Source organism: Ursus arctos, unplaced genomic scaffold, assembly GCF_023065955.2.
Source record: "Ursus arctos isolate Adak ecotype North America unplaced genomic scaffold, UrsArc2.0 scaffold_37, whole genome shotgun sequence".
Taxonomy (NCBI): domain Eukaryota; kingdom Metazoa; phylum Chordata; class Mammalia; order Carnivora; family Ursidae; genus Ursus; species Ursus arctos.
Genome location: NW_026623053.1, coordinates 23,893,283 through 23,907,855, shown reverse-complemented (window position 1 = coordinate 23,907,855; position 14,573 = coordinate 23,893,283). Strand labels below are relative to the sequence as shown.

Below are 14,573 nucleotides of genomic sequence, written 5' to 3'. Positions count from 1 at the left end.
GTGTATGGTGTGAGAGAGTGGTCAAGTTTCATTCTTTTGCATGTAGCTTTCCAATTTTCCCAGCACCATTTATTGAAGAGACTGTCTTTTTTCCACTGGATGTTTTTTCCTGCTTTGTCAAAGATTAGTTGCCCAAAGAGCCGAGGGTCCATTTCTGGGTTCTCTATTCTGTTCCATGGTCTATGTGTCTGTTTTTGTGCCAGTACCATGCTGTCTTTGTGATCACAGCTTTGTAGTATAGCTTGAAATCCAGCAACGTGATGCCCCCAGCTTTGTTTTTCCTTTTCAACAATTCCTTGGCGATTCGGGGCCTTTTCTGGTTCCACACAAATTTAAGGGCTGTTTGTTCCAGTTCTTTGAAAAATGTCGTTTGTATTTTGATCAGGATGGCATTGAAAGTGTAGATTGCTCTGAGTAGCACAGACATTTTAACTATGTTAATTCTTCTGATCCATGAGCATGGAATATTTTTCCATCTTTTTGTGTCTTCTTCAATGTCTTTCAAGAGTGATTTGTAGTTTCTAGAATATAGGTCCTTTACATCTCTGGTTAAGTTAATTCCGAGATAACGTATGATTTTTGGTGCTATTGTAAATGGAATGGATTCCCTAATTTCTCTTTCTTCAGTCTCATTATTCGTGTATAGAAATGCAACTGATTTCTGAACATTGATTTTGTATCCCACCACATTACTGAATTGCTCTATAACTTCTAGTAGTTTGGGAGTGGAGTCTTTTGGGTTTTTCACATAGAGTATCATGTCATCTGCGAAGAGAGACAGTTTGACTTCTTCTTTGCCAATTTGGATACCTTTTATCCCTTTTTGTTGTCTGATTGCTGTTGCAAGGACTTCTAGTACTATGTTGAATAATAGTGGCGAGAGTGGGCATCCTTGTCGTGTTCCTGATCTTAAGGGAAAGGCTTCCAGCTTTTCCCCATTGAGAATGATATTTGCTGTAGGCTTTTCATAGATGGTTTTTATGAAATTGAGGAATGTACCCTCTATCCCTACACTCTGAAGGGTTTTAATCAGGAAAGGATGCTGTATTTTGTCAAATGCTTTTTCTGCATCAGTTGAGAGGATCATATGGTTCTTGACTCTTTTCTTGTTGATATGATCTATCACACTGATCGATTTGTGAATGTTGAACGACGCTTGCATCCCAGGGATGAATCCCACTTGGTCATGATGGATAATCCTTTTAATGTACTGCTGGATCCTATTAGCTAGGATCTTGTTGAGAATTTTGGCGTCCATATTCATCAGGGATATCGGTCTGTAATCTCCTTTTTGATGGGGTCTTTGCCTGGTTTGGGGATCAAGGTAATACTGGCCTTATAGAATGAGTTTGGTAGTATTCCTTCTGTTTCTGTTTTTTGAAACAGCTTCAGGAGAATAGGTATTATTCTTTGAATGTTTGGTAGAATTCCCTGGGGAATCCGTCAGGCCCTGGATTCTTGTTTTTGGGGAGGTTTTTGATCACTGCTTCAATCTCTTCATAATTAATCGGTCTGTTTAAAAAATCAATTTCTTCCTGTTTCAGTCTTTGTAGTTTATAGGTTTCCAGGAAGGCATCTGTTTCTTCCAGGTTGTATAAAGCTGTTGATAAAAGTTTCTAATGATCCTTCCTATTTCATTGGTGTTGGGTGTGACCTCTCCCTTTTCATTCATAATTTTATTAATTTGGGTCCTTTCTCTATTCTTTTGAATAAGTCTTGCCAGTGGCTTATCGATCTTATTTATTCTTTCAAAGAACCAGCTTCTAGTTCTGCTGATCTGCACTACTGTGCTCCTGGTTTCTAATTCATTGATCTCTGCTCTAATCTTGATCAACTGCTTTCTCGTGCATAGGTTAGGCCTGTTCTTCTGTTCCAGCTCCAGCTTCTTGAGGTGAGAATATAAAAACTGCATGTTAGATTTTTCTATTGTTTTGAGTGAGGCTTGGATGGCTATGTATTTTCCCCTTAGGACTGCCTTTGCAGTGTCCCATAGGTTTTGGACCATTGTGTTTTCATTCTCATTGGTCTCCATAAATTGTTTAAATTGATTTTTAATTTCCTGGTTTATCCAATCATTCTTGAGCAGGATAGTTCTTAGTTTCCAAGTGTTTCAGTTTCTTCCAAGTTTTTCCTTGTGATTGAGTTCCAATTTCAAAGCATTGTGGTCTGAGAATATGCAGGGAATAATTTCAGTCTTTTGGTATCGGTTGAGACCTGTTTTGTGACCCAGTATATGGTCTATTCTGGAGAAGGTTCCATGTGCATTCAAAAAGAATGAGTATTTTGTTGTTCTGGGATGTAGTGTTCTATATATATCTAGGAGGTCCATCTGGTCTAGTATGTCATTCAAAGCTCTTGTTTCTTTGTTGATTTTCTGCTTAGGTGATCTGTCTATTGCTGATAGTGGGGTGTTGAGGTCCCTTCCTGTTAACGTATTTTTATCTATATGACTCTGTATTCTGGTTAAGAGTTGCCTTGTGTATCTTGCTGCTCCCCTGTTGGGGGCATAGATATTTATAATTGTCATATGCACTTGTTGGATACATCCTTTAAGAATAATATAGTGTCGGGGTGCCTGGGTGGCACAGCGGTTAAGCGTCTGCCTTTGGCTCAGGGCGTGATCCCGGCGTTATGGGATCGAGCCCCACCTCAGGTTCCTCCGCTATGAGCCTGCTTCTTCCTCTCCCACTCCCCCTGCTTGTGTTCCCTCTCTCGCTGGCTGTCTCTATCTCTGTCGAATAAATAAATAAAATCTTAAAAAAAAAAAAGAAGAATATAGTGTCCTTCTGTATCTCTAACTACAATCTTTAGTTTAAAATCTAATCTGTCTGATATGAGAATTGCTACCCCAGCTTTCTTTTGAGGTCCATTGGCATGAAAAATGGTTTTCTATCCCTTCACTTTCTTTTTTTTTTTTTAAATTAATTAATTATTTATTCGACAGAGATAGAGACAGCCAGCGAGAGAGGGAACACAAGCAGGGGGAGTGAGAGAGGAAGAAGCAGGCTCCTACCGGAGGAGCCTGATGTGGGGCTCGATCCCAGAATGCCGGGATCACGCCCTGAGCCAAAGGCAGACGCTTAACCGCTGTGCCACCCAGGCGCCCCCCATCCCTTCACTTTCAGTCTGGATGTATCTTTAGTTTCAAGATGAGTCTCTTGTAGACAGCAAATGGATGGTTCATGTCTTTTTATCCAATGCCACCATGTGGTGTTTATGGGAGCATTTAGGCCATTCACATGGAGAGTGATTATTGAGAGATATGATTTTAATGATGTTATGTTGCCTGTAAAGTCTTTGTTTCTATAGATTGTAAATTTCTGTTCTGTATCACTCTTGGGACCTTTTTACTTTTATAGAACCCCCCTTAATATCTCCTGTAGGTCTGGTTTCGTGGTTACGAATTTGGTCATGTCTGGCGATCCTGGAAGGTCCTTATCTCTCCATCAATTCTGAATGACAGCCTTGCTGGATAAAGGATCCTTGGCTGCATGTTTTTCTCGGATAGAGCTTTAAAAATACCCCGCCAACCCTTCCTCTCATTTCAGGTCTGTGTAGACAGGTCTGACATAATTCTGATATTTTTGCCTCTGTATGTGAGAAATTTCTTCACCCTGACCGCTTTCAATACTGTATCCTTGGATCTAATATTTGCAAAATGCACTATGACGTGACGTGGTGTAGGTTTGTTGTAGGTGACCTTGGGAGGGGTCCTCTCTGCCTCTTGGACACGAATGCTTGTTTCCTTTGCTAGATTAGGGAAGTTTCCAGCTACAATTTGTTCAAATATCTCTTCTAGACCTCTGTCTTTCTCCACCCCCTTGGGGATGCCGATGATTCTGACACTGGAACGTTTCATTGAGTCCTTAATCTCCCGTAATCTACATTCTTGAGATTGGATTTTTTTGAGCCAAGTTTCTGTTTTAACTTTCACTTCTACCATCCCATCCTCCAATTCACTAATTCGTCTTCTGCCTCATTTCCCTGGCCGTCAGAGCATCTAGTTTTGACTGCATTTGATTCATAGCATTTTTAATTTCTGCCAGATTCACTCTCATCCCGCCCATAGAGATTATATATTCTCGTTAATATTTTCATTAATATTTTTTTCAAACCTACACATCATCTTGACCATTTTTACTCTGAACTCCATTTCTGATAATTTGGTTATATCCATATCCATCAGTTCTGTGGCAGAGGCCACAGACTCATTATCTTTTCTTTGCTGGGGGGGTATTTCTCCTCCCCATTCTGATGAGGAGAGGTTGCAGGGTTGCCCAGAGCCCAAATTATTGACCAGGACCCAGGCGTGTGCACTTGTTTTATAGGGATCTTAGGGATATGGGCTTCTTGATTTTTCAGCCTGCCTTCTGGGGGAGGGGCCTGCTGAGCTGATATTCAGGCAACCCTGTTTGGGTAGAGTCTCCCTGTCTCCTGCGAGGGGGTTTGGGGATGGGCACAATGTGAGCTGGTATTTCCGGGCTTTTTTTCTCTGGCGGCTTTCCCTGGTGGTTTTCTGTGGTTCTTCTGAGAGACCAGCAGTGGCCGAGTCCTAGCCTCTGTCTCAGAACAGAGAGATCGCAGTCCGCTCTCCACTGAGCTCTCTTGGTCTCTTTAACTCTGTTTCTGTCGGTGCTGCTAAAAACTCTGCAGCGTCCCGGGTTGTGCACCCCACAGCTGGTGTGCCAGTCCTCACTTCCAGGGCCGGCAGGTCTCTGTCCTTTGTGTTTCTAACACCGCCAGCCATCCCGGTTCCTGCGCGCGCTCCTGAGCTCTCTGTTTCAGTGTGGTTCGTGCGCACTCAGGAGCGCCGATTTTCAGTCTGGTCGCGCGCGTGCGCTCCAGAGCTTCCGGTATCAGTCCGATTCCAATGGGCGCTCTGGAGCTTGGGTTTTCAGTCAGGTCGCGCGTGTTTCCAGGCTCACGGTCTCAGTCGTCTCTCTCTCTCGTTGCCGGTCTGTCCGGCCACTCCCCAGTGCAGGTGGCTACCGCTTCCTGGCGCCCGAACGCGGCGGCTCCCTCCCCTTCCGTTTATCTTTCGATATCTGTGCGCGGATTCAAGGCTCCCTGCTTCGTACCTCAATACTCAGCACTGGAGATGTTCGTTTGTAGAGATCCAGATGTATCTTCCTGCATCTCAGGCTGATTCCGTGGGTTTTCAGGATGGTCTGTTACATATCCAGCTCGATTCAGGGGACCCCCTAGTCCTCCGCCATTTTAACTCCCCACCTCTGGTCTTTCAACAAGGACAACTTTTGTTTTCCAGGGAAGATCAGGTCCTTTCACAGTAGGAAAATAGATGACAGCAAGGGATTATCATTTATTTGGATTTTTATTTTTTGATGCTGTCCTTGGAGTAGTGAAGATTAATCAAGACCTCAGAAATTTAAAAACCCGAGGAATACAGGTTTTAATGAGAATCACCTGGCCAAGATTGCTGCCTCTCCTTGGTCCCTGTAAGAATAAAAGAAGACAGGAGCAGCCTCACAAATTACCAGCACCTGGAGCTTCGGTAAGCCATGGATTTCATTGACTAAAGTTATATTTAATTTAATAAACTGCAGTCTTCAATGTTTAGCATGGACTGACTAGCAAGATAGAAACCATGGAGAATTTTCCACTTTCCCCCCTTGCTTCTTCTGTCTATCCTCTTCCTCTCGGATAACACTCAATCTCTATTATGACTCATGGTAGGTGACAGCACTGTGGGAAACTTTGCTTTGTCTGGGAAATGCCACTGGGGCAGTTATCACATTCGGGTCTTAATTTTCAAATGAGTGGGAGAGTAACATTGATATTCATGTGTTTTATTGACAGTGTTGCAGTTGAGGGATGAGACTCTTGAGCGTTGCGGCTAGGATTAATTTAACTTCGGTGCTGCTGCTGAAGAAGGCAGCTAGGCCTCTGAGATTGCTCTCTGGGTGACATTGAGCAGAATAAGAGATTGGGGGGGGAGGAGAAGAAATAGGAGCTCTGATTTCCTTGGGACTTTAATTTCTTCATATTTGCACTTCAATTTCTCCATGGGAATTTAATGAGGGATAGGAATTAAGGGTGTATAAATTTAAGTTGTTTTAACTTCTTGGTGAATCGAACCTTTTAAGATGATAAAGTGACCTTCTTTATCTCCAGCAATGCTTTTGGCTTTGAAGTCTATTTTTTTTTAATTGATATAGTCATATACCAGCTTTCTGTTAGTGTTTGCGTGGTATATCTTTTTGTGTTCTGGTGTGGTTTTGACCTTTCTAAATCTTGTATTTTCGATGTATATCTTGTCAACAGCACATAGTTGGGTTTTCTTTCTTTAATCCAATCTAATTTTGTCTTTTAATAAAAATATTTACATTTAATATAATTTTTGATATATCTTTAAGTTGACTGTTTTACTATGTTTTCTATTTGTCCTACCTGTTCTTTGTTCCTTTTCTCTGCTTTTCTCTGAAAGCAGAGAAAAGTTTTGGACTTATGTTATTATTCCAGTTTTTTCTTTGATTGGAAGTTAGGCATCCTTTTTACTATTCTTTTAGCGGTTACCCTAGAAATTACAACATGTAATAATTATTTTTGAGGATTTTATTTATGTAAGAGAGAGAGAGAGCACAAAGAAGCATGGGGGTGGCGAGGGACAGAGGGAGAGGGAGAAGCAGACTCCCCACTGAGCAGGGAGCCTGACGTGGGCTCGATCCCAGGACCCCCAAGATCATGACCTGAGCTGAAGACAAATGCTTTACCGACTGAGCCACCCAGGTGCCCCACAGCATACCTTTTTTACCCATCAAAGTCTAATGTTAATGTATACTTTCCTCCCAAATGATTTTAGGGCCTTGGAACACTTAACTCCCTCTTGGCTTATTTTATTGTTTTTGATATTTTAATTCTCTATATATTTGAAACCTCATAAAAATATTTTATTATTTTGCTCTGTATGGTCAATATTCATTTAGATTCACCCACATATTTACCATTTCTAGTGCTTTTTATTCCTTCACACTCTCTTGTCCTTCCATTTGGGATCACCTTTTTATTTTTTTTAATGCCCAAGGAATACTGTAAAGTGTATGAACTTCCACTGCTGTTCACTCAGTTGATCCCAAGGAGTTCTCCAGGTAGCTGAAGGGTCTTGGAGAAGTTTGACCTTCTCTAGCACCATGGCATCTGGCAACAAGGTCCAAGTTTGGCTCCATTCTGTAGCAAGTACCTACAGAGCTCTGTAGCTCTACCAAGCTTGTGAGGAGCTGCTTCCATGACTCAAGGAAGAATGGGCAGCTGGCTCTGGAAGAGTCATGGACCCAGGGCCTGTGAGAGCTTTCATTTCCAGGAGAGCACAGTATATGGCCAGCAACTGCTGCTCTGATGGTGTATAACACAGGGCTGAGGAGAGCAGTTTCTTGCATAAGAAACCCATGGACAATTTATGGTCATCATGGATGGATCCAGAGACTGCAAAAGGTTTGAGAGGAGGTTGCTAAAGCTTCAGTGGTGAAGGAGTCTCTGGGCACCAATGAGAATGCCTGTTATATTGCAATTTGGATAGATTCTAGAGCCTTTTGTTGGAGTGGGACAATTAAATGTGGGCTAATTTGCAAATAACAGTATTAATGAGCTTAAGTAAAATGTGCAAATGAGGAATATGTTGTCTTCAGAACCCAAAAAGAACTAAAACATATTGTGGGTGTTGAAGTTCTTGAACTTGTCAGGGATGGAGCAGTCCTTGGTTTATTGAATACTTCTTAGGAATGAATGTAAGTGAAGCAATGGGACTTTGCATTATGTGTGAGACAATGGCTCAGTCCCCTCCCCCCCTTTTTTAGATTTCTTTATTTGAGAGAGAGAAAGAGACAGAGACAGAGTATGAGCAGTGGGGAGGGGGCAGAGGGGGAGGGATAAGCAGACTCCCTGCTGAGCAGGGAGCCCCATCAGTCCCCTTTTCTGAGCTCTTCTGTGAGTAATTGTCTCAAATGAGTGCTTCCAATAAATCTCCTCATAGGAGATCAATGTAATCAATATAATGTTAATACTTGTGAATCAGTGTAATGTCTTACCTATGATCCTAGAGAAAATTGGATGTAGTTCAGATCTTTCTTGCAAAGATTATGTGTGATATTAAGGCTGTTGAGGTACCCTGTGGCAAGCTGAATAAAGGCGCGTGTTATTTTGATGGTAAAGGCAAACTGCAGTTGAGAGGCTGTCGAAATAGTCACTAAACAGAACATTTAGTCAAATCTACAATAGCAAAATATTTATTAGTTGTTGATTGGAAAGCCAATAATTTCAATAACATTGGGAATAGGAGCCTTGATGGGTGGGACCATGGCATTTAAGGTTGTGGTAATCCACTATGCGGCACCATTCTTTCTTTCTAATCTCAAATACAGACAAAATTGGGTTGTTAAATGAAAAAGCAGTGAGGATAATCACCCTTCTCTAAATGGGTCATCTTGTATATATAAAGGATTTCAATCACTGAATATTTTAATTTACATTGGGCCATATTACCTTCTTTAAAGGGAGGAAAAGGTCCATGGTATCCCATTTGTCAAGTGTACACAACTTAATTTTAATTTGTTACTCATTGGGTCAGAGCATCCATACCCACCGTGGTATATTTTAGAGCAATGCCTTGGCTGTGGGGAATTTAGGCAGTAGTTCCAATGGTTAAGATGAGGCATACCTATTTGTCCCCTATCTTATATTTAATTCCCTAGGAGTATAGGGTGTACCATGTTTAAATGCACCAGGATCCCTAATATTGGGTTCGTGAAAATTTGCCAGTTGCTGCATTTTATCAGATATTAAAGTTAATTCAGAACCTATGTTATATAAGTGCAAAAGCCAGTCAGTGCCTTTTTATCTTTCATTGTATGAATTCTTTTAGTAAATTTTGAATTCCATTCGGATCAAATCATGGACTCTGTTTTGGTTTTTTGTTTGTTTCTTCCCTCTGTATTCTGGCTTCTCTGTGTGTGTGTGGGGGGCAGTGGGATTGGAAAGGAGAGGGGGAGAGAGAGAGAGATTACTGGACATATTTCAAGGATTTGGAGGGTCCTCTATCCTGCTCTTATTTATAAATTTATTTTCCCAAGAGAGCCTCACATCAGTATCATCAGGGTTAGGGTATTCCCTTGTGGCAATAATTATTTTATAGGGCTCAAGGGCCCCAGGCTTAAATCAGGTTTGAATTAAGCCCCTTTGCTGTGCCACAAGGGTGCCATGGGTGTTTTTCCTATAACCCTGAGGATTCGGATCTTAGTTATGACAGAGGTATATGCAGCATAGCAACAGAGGTATTTAGAGGCCAGGGAAGCTGTTTGCTCTTAGGACTGAGGGCATCAGTACACTATATAATGGCTGCTTTTTTTCTTTTCTCTCTTTCACTCTTTCCCTCCTTCCCTTTCTTACTACCTAATGACTGTTCTTTCATGAGTGACTACTGATGGACTTGTATCTAGCACAGGCTATAGTCTTTCCTTTGAATACTTTGTACATTAGAGACTATGGCTGGTGAGACACAACCAACTGGTTATGGAGTAAGAGTCTTTACACAGAGCCTAGCATTGGTCCCAGTTCCATTCTAAGACAATGGTTAGGTCTGGGCCGAGAAACAGTATTTGAATCAATATTTTGATATTTGGCATTTAGGGAAAGGAGTATGGTATGTTTTTCCTATTTTTCTCCACCTTTATCCTAGGAGTGGACAGAATCACCCAGGAACAGAGTATTGGGAGATGAGAAGGGAAACACTGGGACTATAAACTCCTTGCCTGTTCACTGTTCACCCTTAGCCTGGCAAGCTGGGTTTAATAGTAATACTCTGTATCTCCTGATTATTCCTTGATTAATGAATCCTACGAGATTGATGGGAAAAAGAACTAACAGTTTTTGAGATCCTGACAGTCCCTGTGTGAAATGTTCTGTACTTGAAAATGTAGGCCGACTGAAGATTCTTTGTATAAGGTCTCTACTTAAAAAGAAGCTCAAATAAGTGATTCATTTGTAGAGATCTGGTGGCCTGAGCACAGGCCTTTAAGAGTAGAAGAAATGCTGGCCTGATGAGGTTTGCTTTTAGGGCAGGAGTGATGGGGAGTTGGAGAAGTGGTGGAGGACATTGATGACAGCAGGATCAGGGTGGGGGAAATGAATGCAGAGGTGGTGGTGGTGCAAAGGCAGTGAAAATAGAAGAAGAGAAATGCTTTTTACAGTTTGCTTTCCCCAGAAACCAGAGCCAGAGGCTAGGATTTAGATGCAGGTAGTTTATTTGGGAGGTGAGTCTTGGAAGCAGGGGAAAGAAGTGTGGTGTTTGCCTGACATGGCAAACAGCAGGATTGGAGGAATCTGAGGTCACACAGAGCTGTCCATCATGGTTATGGCTGAAATCAGAGGTGGACCTTGGGGGCGAGATGTGGACACCAGAGGTATTTGCTCTTGTCCACTCCTCACATAGCTCATATTCACGTGTATCCTACATTAAGTCCATTTCTTCACTGGGTCTTTAAGGAGATAGCTGGCCTTAATATCTATTTAAGACTCAATCTAGTGCGTTAGAAGAATAAGCTTTAGTTCTTGCTGTGCAGTTGGTCACAAGGCCATGACTGATATTTTCTTCTTCCTCTCTATTCTACAGTTCTCTTAGCGTTTGGATGGATGCGGTAGGACTCTTGGCATGGTGATACAGACAGAACTTCATCACTGAGGGGCCTGAACCCTTCGTTGTCTTTTGCTTTTTTATGTATTGGTTGCTGCAGTTGCCCATTTGCTGTTGTACCTGGATAGGAAAACAGCAGAAAATGGCAGCAAGTGGATGTCCTAGGTACCAATGGGCCTTTCCATGCCCTTATTATGAAGCAACAATCTTGGTTCTTTATGATAACCAGAGTTCAGCATCTACAACATCGCAATATTTTTGCTGCCTGCCGGGCCACTAGCATAAGGATCCCAAAGTGATCAGGTTGCTAGTTGTAGTTTCAGGTTCAGTGAAGTCCTTGCCATGCTGCCTGGTGGGAGTACCCCCCCTGCCCCCCCCTGCCAACCTGAGAACCAAGACCTCTAACCAGAGAGCCCAAGATGGTGGGAAGTAAAGCACATATTCTGCCCATGGAGTCATTGGGAGTGACAGAGAGTGGCCCAATACCATATCCACTCCTTGGTTCTCTACCCATGCATTCAGCTATTGGGTCACAGATGTCTATATCAGTCATTGGTTGAACTGCATGTACTGCATCCTGGGGGACAATACCCCTATCTTGCAGAGTATCATCCCTGAATTGGTGCCTTAGCTGACCTTTAATAGGGTATTCTATTATTCCCATTAGTCCTTACTTCAGGGGAAGTCTAAGCTCATATGGAATGCTCCCCTAAAGATACTGCTGACATCAGGGGTTAGGCTGAGAGAATGTGACTCAGGCTTTAGAGGCATCTGCTGTAGGGGAGAAATGTTGGTATTTAAAATGACCATGAAAGTTGTGAAGGCTGCTTTAATTTTTGCCTAGGGAAGGGAATTGATCTAGCCTCATTGATAATTTTTTTCTGACTTTTTTGAAGTATGATTGACAAATAAACATTGTATATATTTAAGGAATACAATGTGATGTTTTGATATATGTATACATTGTGAAATGATTACCACAATCAACCTAATTTATCTCTCACCTCTTACCTTGTGTGTGTGTGTGTGTGTGTAAGAACACTTAATATTCACTCTCAGCAAATTTCAAGTGTACAGTACGTTATTATTAACTAGAGTGACCATGCTGTACATTAGGCCTCAGAACTTATTCATCTTACAGCTGAAAGTTTGTAACCTTTGACTAACATCTTCCTTATCCCCTAGTTGCTGGTAAGCACCATTCTACTCTCAGTTTCTAAGAGGTTGACTTTTTTGGATTCTAGTATAGGTGAGATCATGCAGTATTGTGCCTGGCTTATTTTCCTGAGTATAATGTCCTCTAGATTCATCCATGTTGTCCAGGATTTTCTTCTTTTTAGGGTATGGTGATATTGTATTATTTGTATGTATGATGAATGAATAAAGAAAATATACATACATATCCCATTCAATACCATACTTTCTTTATCCATTCATCTGTTGACATTTAGGTTGTTTAGGTTGTTTCCATATGTTGCTGATTGTGAATAACGCTTCAGTGAATATGGGGGTGCAAATATCTCTTTAAGATACTGAATTCATTTCCTTTGGCTATATGCCCAGAAGTAGGATTGCTGGATTCCACAGAAGTTCTATTTTTAATTTTTTGAGGAATCTCCGTACTGTTTTCCAGAATAGCTATACCAATTTACATTCACACCAACAGTGTTTAAGGAGTCTCTCTTCACGTCTTTGCCAACACTTGTTATCTTTTGACTTTTGGTAATAGCCATTCTATTGCTGTGAAGTGACATTTCACTGTGGTTTTGATTTGCATTTCCTTGATAATTAGTGATGTTGAGTACCTTTTCATATGCCTCTTGGAACTTTGTATATCTTTTTTGAAAAATGTCTATTCATGTCCTTTGCCCATTTTAAAATTAGATTGTTTAGTTTTTTGCTATTGAGTTGTATGAATTCCTTAAATAATTTGGCTATTAACTCCTTATTGGATCTATGGTTTGCAAATATTTTCTCCCGTTCCGTACATTGCATATTCATTTTATTGACATGTGGAAGGGTCATGGGAGCTTTCTGGGTTTTCTTTTATAAGGACACTAATTCCATTCATGAAGGTTCCACCCTCATGGCTTAATCACCTCCCAAAATCACCTACTTCCTAGTAAAATCACATTGGTGGTTGGGATTTCAACACATGAATTTTGGAGGACAAAAACACTCCATTGCAAAATTGTAAGCTGAAACCAGGTAATATAAATGCCAGGTATGTTGTATTTAACCCCCAAAAAAGGAGGAGACAAAGGAGGAAGAATAAGAAGAGAGTGACTCATTTTGAAGAAACAGAAATTGTCAACTCTTCCCCCCTCCCCATCTTTTGAAAAAATTGTTCATGTTGGCATTTATCATAGATACACAAGCCCTGAATGGAAAATCTGAATATATGTGTAATATCTGAAGGAGCTTATATAATTTTTTTAATTCACTATATATCAGTTACTTAAAAAAATGTCTACTTCCTCAATCTTAGAATAAATAATTCATGCTTAATCTGGTATTCATTACTGTGGAAATTTTTTCTTATTCTCCTTGTGCTTCCTGCTTAGCAGTGTGGCATTGGCTGAGAGGTTAAATAAGCAGAAAGACAGCAACATCAAGGTCGAGTAGAGTGTATAAAGGCATAAAATGCCCAGAAAAAACCGAATCCATGATACATTTGATGTTACATAATCAGCAACCAGTCCACCTTCCCATGGCTCTTAACAGTTTGTTTCTGATTAACTATTTTTTGATCACTTTGTTGGGTAACAATAGTACTTAAAAGTATGACACTATACAAGTGTAAGATAATATTTTCCATATGCACTATATGGAAGAATTGGAAGACAGAGGAGAAGGTGGTGGTTAATATGCTTTTAGGCCAAGAAGGAAGTTGAATTAATTGACTTATTAATCAGAAGAAAAAAATGTTATTTTAAACTACAACTAACCAATGGTACCTGCTTCTGTCCCAAGGGAGTGGCATAATTTTCATATTAGACTTTTAAAGACTAGTGTTGTCTACCAGCAGTGTTAGTTTATTAGCTCTGAGGTCCTTCGTCCTCCGAACATTTAATTAATGTGGTAATGGTGTTTTGAAAAAATTAAGGAAAGGGCTGGTTCCAAATCAGGGAATGATTGGGGAGATGAAATTGGAGTGAGACAGTTCAGGAAATCGACTGCAAGGTGATTGTGAGATTATGAGCCCCCAGGAATCCTGGGAGGCAATAGCCTTCCCTTTGGATGTGGGGTAAGAGTTTGAAACCATTCTTATACATTTCAGAGATCAGAGTGACCTTAGATGACATCTGTGTTCCTAAACCTCCTTTCAGTTCTGATACAGGAGCTACTTCAGTTGAGTGGAGCATAAAATGCAGAACTCTGGCCAGAAGGAAGGTCAGGAGCTTTCCAATTTTGGCAATGAATACAAGTATTTAAATACATTCTTTGTTTGGGCTAATCAGAAGTCCTGGTTATAGTTTATAACATTATGTTAAATGAAATGGTATTGAATTTCATTTTTAAAAAAGATTTATTTAGAGAGAGTGCACGCGTGGGGGGGTCAGAGGGAAAGAATCCTCAAGCAGACCCCCCCATTGAAAGTGGAGCCTGAGACCACTGATCTCATGGCTCATTAGTTCTTTTTTTTAAAAAATATTTTATTTATTTTTGTGCACATGTGCTAGAAAGAGAGAGAGAGAGCAAGAGAGCAAGAGCAAGAACAAGCATGAGCAGGGGGAGTGGGAGAGGAAGAAGCAGGCTCATAGCGGAGGAGCCTGACGTGGGGCTCGATCCCAGAACGCCAGGATCACGCCTTGAGCCGAAGGCAGACGCTTAACCACTGTGCCACCCAGGCGCCCCTCACCCATTTATATCTTGATCTTTATATCCTGCAAGTTCTGTAGTTAAATTACTCACCCTTCTATTTCAGATT

The 14,573-nt window shown here is 41.0% G+C and overlaps 1 long non-coding RNA gene across 1 annotated transcript in view; it reads left to right on the top strand.

The window, feature by feature from the left end:
• The first annotated feature begins 3,138 nt into the window (after positions 1-3,138).
• Positions 3,139-14,573, top strand: part of LOC130542575 (uncharacterized) — a 104,638-nt gene continuing 93,203 nt past the window's right edge. The window contains exon 1 of the long non-coding RNA XR_008957232.1: positions 3,139-5,512. This is a non-coding gene — a long non-coding RNA (uncharacterized LOC130542575). The remainder of the gene's footprint in view (positions 5,513-14,573) is intronic.